We start from the raw sequence: 12,078 nt of genomic DNA, 5'->3' as shown, positions 1-12,078 counted from the left end.
ATCTGAACAAAATTTTTTTGCCTTCAAATCTTGAATTCTAATAATTTCTGTTCTTCTAGATTTTGAATTCTGATTTGCATATCCCTACTATGCATGTATTCTGGTTGTACCATAAAAAGATATTCAAATGTGTACAATGTTTATTTGAAAAAGAAAGTACTAGTGGAAGATAGTCTACATTTTAAGATCTTTTCCAGCATAGAGCATCCAAGTGAAGCATTTCCTTGTTTTTTCTTTTTTTTATACTGTATTTGGAGGAAAGTTTCACACAGATCAAGGTATATTAAAAATGAAAATAACAATTTTCTCCTCTTCCATACATGACCATTTATGATGTGAAATATATGTTCTTATTTGAATGTAAATTCTTGTAAAGGTTCAGCTGTGTCCAGACATGGAAAATGGAGTCTTCTCTGGTTTCTTTTTCAGGGAAGGTAAGATAATTTTCAGTCTTTTTCTATGTATAAATTGAAAAAAGAAGGTAGTGGGTGAAATGGGGGAGGAACATCCTGTGAGCTATATCCCTTGATTTCCACATATAGGCTGCATTCACCAACTAGGCAATCTCATTTTAATCTAGTGTGTGGTGTGAAGCCAGACTATGTGGACGAGGATAGGGAAGTCGCACAGTCATGTTATTTCTCCCTTCAGATGTTAGTACTGTATGTACATGTTTAAACAAGATTGGAAAAAGGCCCTGGTTGCCTTTTATCTCACTGAAATTAACCAGAAAAGTCAATCTTGATAAATTAGGCTTTGTTGATTTCATTGAGACTTCCAAATGGTTAACTTTCTCTGAATTCAAGACAGTGATTGTAATTTATACCTTGTGATTCACAGATAGCTTGCTATTTTGTTGCTGTCCTTTAATATCCTTTTATGTATTGTTATCTTTTATAAGAGTATTAGAATTGAAATTTTATGATGTAAATTGGCATGTTTAACACATCCTAGAGTGCAAAACTTTTAAAAATACCACTTCCATGGTGGTGGAGATAGCTCAACAATTTACCAAGATAAATTGCACACTGTGGAGACCACCCTCCTGTTAGTTCACTATGCCCAGTTGCATGGAACTGATGCCAATCAACTGATGCCCTGGGAAATCTATTGCAATGTGTAGCAGAAAAAACTCATTTTACAAAGAGCAAGATACTGCAAACACGAGTTTGTATTTGGGAAACAGATGGATGATGTGACCCCAGTACAATTTTCTGTACTAAATCAATAACACCACCCACATACAATGGATGCCAGCACATGATTTTAACAAAACATGTTCAAAAATCATTAAAGGGATGAATCCTAATATGAAGTACTGCTTACATCAGCCTTTGTGTTAACAAAAAAGCTATCATTTTTAATTCCTTGAAGAATGCACTTTTTTTTCTTGTTTGATTGTCCCTTCCCTTCCCTTCCCTTCCCTTCCCTTCCCTTCCCTTCCCTTCCCTTCCCTTCCCTTCCCTTCCCTTCCCTTCCCTTCCCTTCCCTTCCTGTTTTTTTTAATATATAGGGATCCGACAAGAACTAAAGACCTTAAATACTTTCCCCAAGAATTATGTATTCTATGCATAAAAATTTTGCAAAGTGAATATATTTATTAGCCCACCAAACATTTTGTTATTAACTATGCAGTTGCCTGTGAAATTTTTATTGGTAAGGAGGTAGAATTATTATTTTTTAAATAATGCTGAAGAGCAAAGAATCCTTTCTTCTTTGTATCCTCCAACTCTAACCCTTGCTGTTTTCATCACCCCTCCTGCCTCCTTTTCTAGTCCTCACAGTATAGCTCATCCACCACTCTAGATCTTCTCTCCCCTTTTACTGTATTATATACCATTCCTTCAGTTGTTATCCCCTATGCTTCCTTATTATCCCACCACCATTCCAGGCAATTTTTGGCCTTACCTGCCAATAAACGTGAAAAAAAAGGTGTGAGTGATCTTCCTCAATGCATGTAAGAGAAATGAGAAGAGCATAGGAACATTAGAATAAAAGCCTGTTTCCCATAAACAAGTATGACAGCAGTAGCTGATGCCTGTTTCTTTTCAAAACTGGAGATAGTATGATTTAACTTCCACATACAAATCATGTGTATGTTCTCCTCAAGCTCCCCCAAAACTGAGACTCTAACCATATTTCTCTCCCACTTCATATAGTCAATTTTCTAACATCTTGGTCACATTTCAGCATGAGCTTAATTGAATATATGTTGGGAATGGGAATGGGCTGTCATCTCCTGTTTTCTAGATTAGCCTTCACCAATCTTCCACAATTTAGTAGAGATGTTCATTACTTAGAGCCACCACAGCCAAAGGCTTGTTTGGATGGGAATTTAGATCCAACAACTCTGAAAGGCAAAGGTGATAAGTTAATTTGTATGGGGAGCAATGTCACTTGGTACTGGTTCCTATTTACTTTTCAAAATATTGTCCCCATTTATACAGAGTTTACTAGATAGAAAGGTATGATTGTTATTACAGCTGTTAAACAGAAAGATAGAAAGGCATGACTGTTATTACTGCTATTAAAAGGAGAGGAAGAGCAAGGACATTTTGCAGTTGATTTCATGGAAACAGTGAAATTTCACAGATGATCAAAATTGTCTGAAAATTGCATTCACTGGCCTGGACAATTTGCCCTCTAATCCTGGTTATGTGGGGCTGTGGTTATTCAGTGGTGAGGGAGACATACACCATTGCATACTGCTCCTTTACATGGTTGAATAAAACAAGCCCCAGGAATGCTCAATTTTAGGGAGATCTGATGCCACATGTTTTTCCCATTTCAAAGGCCCCAGTACCAACAACAGAGGAATTTTCATTGAATCCAGTAGGGCCTTCTTATTAAGCATGGGAAACCAAATGGCTAACATCTAATGCAGTGTTTTTCAACCTTGGCCACTTTAAGATGTATGGACTTCAACTCCCAGAAATCCCCAGCCAGCCATGCTGGCTGGGGAATTCTGGGAGTTGAAGTCCACACATCTTAAAGTGGCCAAGGTTGAGAAACGCTGATCTATTGTGAAAACTACATCCTGATAATAACACAGTGCCACAGTGCCACACTGTACAGAATTCTACTGCTGTAAGTGAAGGGCACTCAGTAATTCCCTACAATATTGCATTTTTCAAATGGCAAGCTATCTATAAGTAATTTCTCATATAAAGGTGGATGCATTTAAAAAAAAAGTTTCATTTCTTACAGAATGTTACAGAAATAGAAACTACTTGATTTGAATTTGCCTCTGCTTCCGTTTCTACTAAGCTGCTTCTTTAGTCACTTATGAACTATTTTTGCAATCATGACGGATGTTGCAAAAATGTGTCTTTTATTTAAGAGTTATTCTGGTTGCATCTCAAGGACCACAATGTTTTACTCATTCATACATGCAATAAGGCCTAATAAATCTGAAATATTGGTGGGTTTTATTTGGTTATATAAGGTATAATTTGAGATCTAGTTAAGTATTTTGATATTAAAGTTTAAGCGTTTCCCCATTGTTTAGACAAAATGGGGGTCTTCAGTTCCTTATTCCATTCAGTCTTTAAAATTTGCATATCAAATTGATTTATCAATAACATAGATTTATGAAGATTGATTATGGACTTTTTGGTCTCATAGGATTTAGTGAACTGTTCTAATAACTTAGGTATCTCTGAAGCTTCAAATGCCACTGGCTCAAATTGAGATGTCTGTAAATGCTGTAATTGTAACAACTGCCAGTGGGTGGCAACTGACAAATGGTAGTTATATTTGAACATAAAAAAAACAACCCATTCATCCTTATTATCCACTAGTTGATATAATGTCAAAATCCCAGCATCCATATAGGATACTTCATAAAACTGCTTTTTAAATCAATTTTGACTTCTAGATTACCCCATTGTGTCCATTTAACATGAGAAAAAAGATCAGAATACATTTTTTGAGAAATAACATATCATAGTTTTTGAATCCACATAATAGTAACAGGAGATATAGCAAATTTATTTAATTTTGAATCACAAGAAGTTCAATCAATTACAGGTAATATATGTAAATATTTATTTTATTTATTTTATTTATTAAATTGCTCACCCACCCATCTCCCCCCAATGGGGGAACTCTGGGCAACTATACCAAATATACCAAAAGGGTCCAAGAACTAAGTGAGGACACACAACATTTGGAACTACTATAGTCAAAAGGCATGCATAATAGCAAAATTCAAGATTAGGAAAACCAAAATCCCCATCTTTAATTGACACTTGCATACTTTTCAAACATGTCTTCAGAACTGAAGAACCCACCCACAGAAATTTATGAAGCAGTACGCTGAAGTTTTGAAAATATTTTCCATATAGAGTACATACATACAGCATATGAATTCCACACAAAATCTAAATCCTGGGAGTTATTACGTTCTGGGAAGATGTAATTACACATATTAATCTGACTTTGTGACAAAGTTTAATATTTTCAGAAGCACACATTCATTGGAACTATATACTGTTTCATGGAAATTGACAGCTGGACAACAGAAATGGATTTTCCTTGCCCTGATTATTGCCAAGAGATTAGTTCTTCAACATTGGGAAGACAAATTTATCACTCCAATTATCCAGTGGATGGAAGGCCTGGTGTTGTTTGTGTCTTACAAACTAGTTACCTATTGAAAAAAAAATGTATGGACAATTATAATTTAGTATAATATTTTTAATTGGAACTGTTATATAAAATTGTATACATATATACCTATGTACTGTATATGAGAGGTCCTTATGTAGGCATTTTATGTTGTTACTGCATTGTTTTTCTCTTTTGTTATCTTTTATATATTTTTGAATTTTGAGTAACAATGTTTTCTGCAGGACAGGTGTATCTTTATCTTAAATGCTCTGTTAAATGTGAATATATGTTGGATAATAGCTTCTCCTTGTAAAAATGAATACATGTTAGTCAATAGCTGCAGTATTATTCTTCCTCCAATTCTCCTTTTCTGACTGCATAGTTTTAGTATAGTTTTAGTATATAATGTTATTATTTTTATTATTCTTTATTTCCTGATGCTATGCAAATACACTGAGAACTCTTTGCACCGAAGTCAAATTCCTTGTATGTCTAATCATACTTGGCTAATAAAGTATTCTATTCTATTCTATTCTATTCTATTCTATTCTATTCTATTCTATTCTATTCTATTCTATTCTATTCTATTCTATTCTATTCTATTTTTCTCCTTTTGCAATTACAAATATAAGCAGAACAAAGGAGATTGCTCTTGAAGTCATGCACAATGGAGGCTAGGTTTTCAAAACAACCAGCAAAATATTTTGGGGATTGAAGTTCATCATGTAGAGGGAAGTATCTAGTGCAGAAATCCATAAGAACTGCAGCAGGCAAGAAGCTCACTATTCCAGTGATGGATTCCATTTTGAGAGGATACACATAGAAGTTCCACAAGCACTATTGTTCTTTTGAATCTACAGATGAGAGCAAGTATATCTGGAGAGAGAAAAAACCCATTGTGGCACACTATGTACAGAGTGTTTTTTAATTAATGCTCTATCCATTAACCTAATGGATATGGTTCATGACCCAAAGCTGCAGCTGCAGTTTATGCAATTTCACTTTGAAAATTAGGGCCCTAAACTTTGTGTATTTGTGCGAAAGGTCATTGTGCAATTGCCCCACCTAATTCATGGAAATCACAATTGGAAGCCTTTTACCCATTCCAACCACTTATGGTTTTTTTTCTTGAAATACCTGTTAAGGAGGCAAAATATGGAATAACTGCACAATGTATTTGGACTAGAACTACAACGAGCATTCCATTTAGAAACATCCATTACAGAAATAAAATGAGAAATACTCTTTTTGGAGTATTTTTTTGCTCATTCAATTTAATGCTACAGTGCTGCTTTGCAGCTCAGAAAATTTGTATGGAGATGCATCCTTAGATATAGGTGCTCCAGTAGAAGCAGTGAATATTTCTCTTCAGGGTCTCTGTAGTTTCTTCAAAGCAGGTGAGGAACACTGACTTCAATTACTTTCTTTGAAGGTCATTTTTCTATAGCAATTAGGATATTGCAAATCTATTTATGGATAGTACAAAGGAGATGAGTGGAATTTCTTCCAAGTACACATTCCTAGGTAAATGTTGCACATCAGCAATTGTATGGGCCTGTGGTAGAGCCCCTTTTGCAGAATATGAAGGAAAAGATCACTTCTGAGAAGGTTATATACTTGGTTATCCTCCATGTGTCTCCAAAGACAAAATGGTTTCAAATAATAAATCAAGGAGGCACTGTTGAGGAAAATAAATGTGACTGGTCCCTTGGCATAAATGCTTAAAATAGCTTGTATGTCTGATATTTGGGATTGGCCAGTTTGTCAGTTTGCTGATTATCTTTCCGACCCACCTCTTGTCAGAAGAAGAGAATAAATGAAGAGAAAGGAGAGAGAGAAAGAGGGGCCTTTGCATAGCTTGAGCCTTTGTGCAGTGCATTCAGACTGATTTGTACTCTTTGTAGTCTTAATTATTTGTGAGAGTGGGATAACAGGAGTACTGAGCTCACCCATTATTTCCTGCATAAAAAAAGGCACACAGAAGCCGCTGATCATTTTTGAATTAGCAAACATGATACTAAAAAAAGGGGAGGGGGTTGTGTGTATGAGAGAGAGAGAGCATAAAAAAATTCATTAATACCATCAGGGATTAGGAGGCTGATTAAAGTGTAGCTGTTAGCGTATGCAAATGAGCGATAGGCATTTATCGGTGCCCGTGCAAGCTGTCTCCAAGCTGTAAAGCCCACGTATGTTTTTCAGCTGATTAAAACAGTTTTAACTTCTGGAGGATTTTTTTTTTTTCTGAGGAAATAAAATAATGTTTTAAAAAGCCACCATCAGCTATCCTTTTCCTTTTGGCTAAACTTCTCTAAGTGCACTCCAACCATTTCCACTTGACTGCACTTCTTTTCACTCTCGCTCCTCTTTTGAGAAGGCAGAAAAGAATCCAAGCCAAGTAGGTGTATGGATTTTTTTCCCAGATTCTTCAAGAACTTCCTGGATGAGGCAGTCTGGAGGTCTGGTGGCTGCTTAGTATTCCATTAAAATGAAAGCCATGTATGTGAAGAACACTGAGCTTTATGCCATCAGGGAGAAGAAAGCTGTAGAAGCTTTAAGTCAGACAGGCCAGGAACAGAGATAGTGAGCCAGCCTGACTGTTTTGAGATTAGAAGGTCTAGCGTGTGTGTCTGTGTGTGTGGGTAGTATTAACCCTTGGCTTGTGAGCTGTATAAAGCTCCCAGAATATTCTCATGTAGTGAGGGTGAAATTCAATAGTATAATATTTTGCCTTTTTTTCTTTAATGGTTCTTTAAAAATGAACCACTAATTTTGCATCATTAAGTTCTCAACAACAAGAACCTTGAAAAAGGCAGCAAATCTGGGACACCTTTTTTTGTAACATCACCACATCATTTTCAGAAGCTGGAAAAAAATGGCTTATGCTGGAAAAATGTTGTCTACTACTGATTTAGGAAAAGTGGAATATGTGGGTAACAGGAGAAAAATGGTTGCTCGCTAGGAGAGCACTTGCTTGTATCCTAGACAAGATCCTTGGTATTTCCAAGTAGGGCTTAGAAAAACTCCTATATGAAATTCTGGAACATAAATGTTGGTCAGAATAGCAGTAGTGACATAGAAGGTTTGATTATTTCATGACTTCACAGCTTTCACTGCTCAAGGGGTACACCAAGCTTTGTGTGACATGTGAGAATTTGGGGCCAAGGTTGTTTTGAGAGAAGGTATCAAGAGTTTTAAGGAGTAATTTGGATATGTTAAACATCCGAGGCATCTATTCTGCCTTTTAAAAGATCCCAGTCCTCCTCAGAATGTAAAAAGACTCCTCAGATTTTGATCTTACCAACTCTGGGATCCACGAAAAGTATGTTGACAGACTTCATGAGCCCCTCTCCCCTTGTCTTTTTCTCTCTCTTGTACTCCTAAGTTAGTTGAAAAGAGCTTTTTTAAAAATTACTCACATGTCCCTTGTGTGTGCTTCCTACATTAAACATTCAGGCCACAGTCCAGTGGGGCTAATTCTGCACTGGCTTCTGATTCTTAAATATGATAGACACCCATTTGCCAGAAAAAATTCTAATTGGTTATGACTCTCTGCCATTAGATATGTAACGTTAGGAAGCACACGTATTCCTATCAGATCAAGAGGGTATAGGTGTTTGTATTTTCACAACAGAATATTTCAGTCCTGACTCTCCTGATCCCAACTTTTTCCCCCCTCTGCATCTTAACATTGTCCTGTTAATCTTGCTCCTATTCAAACACTGAACTTGTCTCCTGCATCTGATTCTGAATTGCAAATCTTCTCCATGTTTTATTCTGGCTTTAATCTTTCTTTTCTACTGTTGCTGCAAGTAGTATTACTTATACTAGTTTTAAAAGAAAAGTAAAAGTATCTTGGGAATAGATAGAAGAGTTGTCAATGGTAAAGAAATTCCTCCAACTTTGTAGCCATGCCAGGTAAACCATACAGGCCACTGTTAAGTATCTATTTTTCCCACCCACTACTCAAGGTGGTGAAGTGAGGTGCATAATCTACTCTTTTACTTACATCAACAATGTTCTGTGGATTAGGCTGAGAGTATGATTTCAGTAATGAAAGAAAATTTGAATTTGCATCTTGTTGGTTCAAGTCAATATATACATAATAATTTATTCAGTCAATGACCAGCAAAAATTAAAAAAAAAAATACAACACCAAAGTAAAATCAGATAGATGAGATAAAATACTAGCATAACAAAGATGAAATAACCCATAAAAATGTGACATACACTGCTATAATGGTGCATTAATTACCTGTGCAAGTGTTAATCTAAAATATGACAGACTATGAAGTAAAATATATATCATCTAAAAACAAGATAGTATGTGTTAAATCTAAAGTGATAAATAAAACAGAAGTGATTATTTCTGTAACCAGTTATGCCTTATTTTCATTGCGGCAACACAGAATTTGGCTATTGCACAGTGATAAAGGGCTTCAAATCTCCTAGAAGATGGTTCACATAGAAATTGTCTGGTCTTCCTGGAAATTTACATATCAGGGGCAGAATATAAGCAGGCCTGATATCCCTGTAGAGTTTACAATGTAGTAATACGCGCATAATGGTTTCGACCTCTTTGTCGCCACAGGGGCAGGTACGCTTAGCTAATGGGGTTCTGGAGTATCTGCCTTGCAGCAGTGCGGATGGTAACATGTCATGCCTGGCTTTGAAAAATGCTATTCTCAGCTTGGGGAAAGTTAGATTTTGTAGATATATTGCTGCTTCCCAAGTGCCCTTATTTATTCAATTTCTGCCATGTTGGGGCAGCCTATTAACTTCAGTCTGAAATTCCATATCCCTTATTCTTTGAGTGAACAAAGAATATCACTTCTTGGCCTTTTGGCTAAGATCAAGTGTAGTATCTGGTTCAAGTCTAAAACTCTGTCATTATTTTATATTTAGGATATAATGAATGATTAAGGTGTGCATGCCAACACTTGATATTTATTATGATTGGAGGCATCTAGCCAAGTGGTGCAGAAAGGATTCTACAAATATTTGCTCTCCTTTAATTTCTGACCAGAAAGCAGATGTATGACAAACTTTCTTCTGTACCATGGGAGCAGCAATAATGGATAATCCATTTAAAATATAGCCATATGCAGTCTATGAACAACTGTCTATATTCACCCATGTCATAGGGCAAAGTACCTTGCAGTATCAGATATTTAATTAAAGAGAAATATGATCAAGGACTGCTCAGTGACATACTGTTGATGAAACATAATTCAGATACTGATATCTGAATTCTATATCGTTTCACCAGTCAATAGTGCAAATTATGTTGGCTACCCATTGGCTTTATAGATGTAATGAACTTATGAAATTGTGCTGGTCAAATATGAGTAAAACTACAATCTTGATTCAGAGGCAGTAATTCACTATGTATTAATCTGTGACAGCAATCTTCTCCAACATGGTCCTCAAGATGTGTTAAACTTCAGTTCCTAAAGAAACAATCTGAAAAGCAATTGCAGTCATAATATTCAAGAAGTTTACATTACATACATAATCAAAACGTGAAGAATTCATTGTCAATGTTAGTGCATTTTTAAAATATAGGGGACTTATGCTAAAGTGAATGTTGCATTTAACTATATTCAATTCATCACCTTAAATAAATTACATTATTTATTAATTTATGCCTTCTGAATATTGGATCCATACTCCTAGGATCTGAAATCAAACTGATCTTCTGTTTTTGTTTTGGTAATCATTTTGAGCAAGGAGTCTAAATGATCTCATCCTCTGGGAAACACTTCTACTAGTTATTCTACTAGTTAATTATTTCTGTTGTACATTTTGTCTAATTTGATTCTATAACTTTGAACCTCTTGACATTAGATTTTGACATGCTCTTATAAGAAGTTTGAAATATCAGAGGACTTTTCGTGGGTTCCTCAATTGAAAAAGAGGCACAATAATTACTGGAGATGGCATTTATCCATCACCAATATCTTCACATTCTTTTCTTCCATAACCCTTAGATACTAGTAATTACTCTCCAGATCTCTCTTACATAACTCACCACTTCATAGCTAGTAGAACCAATGAGGACACCAACATAATTGCCAGTATCATCCTAATGCACAACTTGGATCATACTCATAGCAAACTAATCTTGGCCAGGGAGATTAGACCTGAGTCATACAATTCCCAGAGGTTGTTGTTTCTTTTCTTTTCTTTTCTTTGTTTGAACTCAGAAGGTGTTTCTGATTAGACGAGAAGCTCTAAAATTTACCACCTGTGCCCTGTCCATATTCTGATAACTTGCCCACTATCCCAGATTTCAGATTTATATTTACTTAGTCTTCTCGCTAATTTCAACCTACAGTCATGTGAAAAAGAAAGTACACCCTCTTTGAGTTCTATGGTTTTATGTATCAGGACATAATAAAAATCATCTGGTCCTTAGCAGTTCTCAAAAGTAGGTAAATACAACCTCAGATGAACAACAACATATGACATATTACACCATGTCATCATTTATTTTACAAAAAGAAAGCCAAAATAGAGAAGCCACGTGTGAAAAACTAAGTATACCCTTACTGCTTCCATAGGTATGAAGAGGCTAAGTAGCAGCCAGGTGCTGCTAATCAAATGCCCTTGATCAATTGATCATTAGCAAGTGTGACTACCTCTATAAAAGCCAAAGTTTAAGAAGTCTGTTGGTCTCAAGTATTGAGGTGTGTATTAACACAATGTCAAAGAGTAAAGACATCAGCAATGATCTTAGAGAGGCAGTTGTTACTGCTCATCAATCTAGGAAGGGTTATAAGGCCATTTCCAAACAATTTTAAGTCCATCATTCTACAGTGAGGAAGATTATTCACAAGTGGAAAACATTCAAGACAGTTGCCAATCTTCCCAGGAAGGGATGTTCCAGCAAATTCACCCCAAGGTCAGACTGTGTAATGCTCAGAGAAATTGCAAAAAATCCAAGAGTTACATCTCAGACTCTATAGGCCTCAGTTAGCATGTTAAATGTTAAAGTTCATGACAGTACAATTAGAAAAAGACTGAACAAGTATGGTTTGTTTGGAAAGGTTGCTAGGAGAAAGCCTTTTCTCTCTAAACAGAACATGGCAGCACAGCTTAGTTTTGCTAAGTTGCATTTGAACAAACCACAAGACTTCTGGAACACTGTCCTTTGGACAGACAAGACCAAAGAGGAGATGTTTGGCCATAATGCACAGCGCCACGTTTGGTGAAAACCAAACACAGCATATCAGCACAAACATCTCGTACCAACCATCAAGCATGGTGGTGAAGGGGTGATGATTTGGGCTTGTTTTGCAGCCACAGGACCTGGGCACCTTGCAGTTATTGAGTCGACAATGAACTCCTCTGTATACCAAAATATTCTAGAGTCAAATGTGAGGCCATCTGTCCGACAACTGAAGCTTGGCCAACATTTGGTCACGCAACAGGACAATGACCCCTAGCACACCAGCAAATCTACAACAG

The 12,078-nt window shown here is 36.1% G+C and overlaps 1 non-coding gene across 1 annotated transcript; it reads left to right on the top strand.

Annotated features, from left to right (window-relative positions):
- The first annotated feature begins 9,434 nt into the window (after positions 1 to 9,434).
- On the top strand, positions 9,435 to 9,619 carry LOC112541285 (U2 spliceosomal RNA). The gene has a single exon (XR_003085304.1). It is a non-coding gene; the product is annotated as a U2 spliceosomal RNA (small nuclear RNA).
- Positions 9,620 to 12,078: the final 2,459 nt, after the last annotated feature.

The sequence above is a fragment of the Python bivittatus genome, unplaced genomic scaffold (assembly GCF_059951505.1).
Source record: "Python bivittatus isolate LINGU-HERP-01145 unplaced genomic scaffold, Pbiv_v1 ctg000980_np1212, whole genome shotgun sequence".
Lineage (NCBI taxonomy): Eukaryota > Metazoa > Chordata > Lepidosauria > Squamata > Pythonidae > Python > Python bivittatus.
Note: the sequence above shows the minus strand (reverse complement) of the source record. Positions and strands in the feature narration are given on the sequence as shown.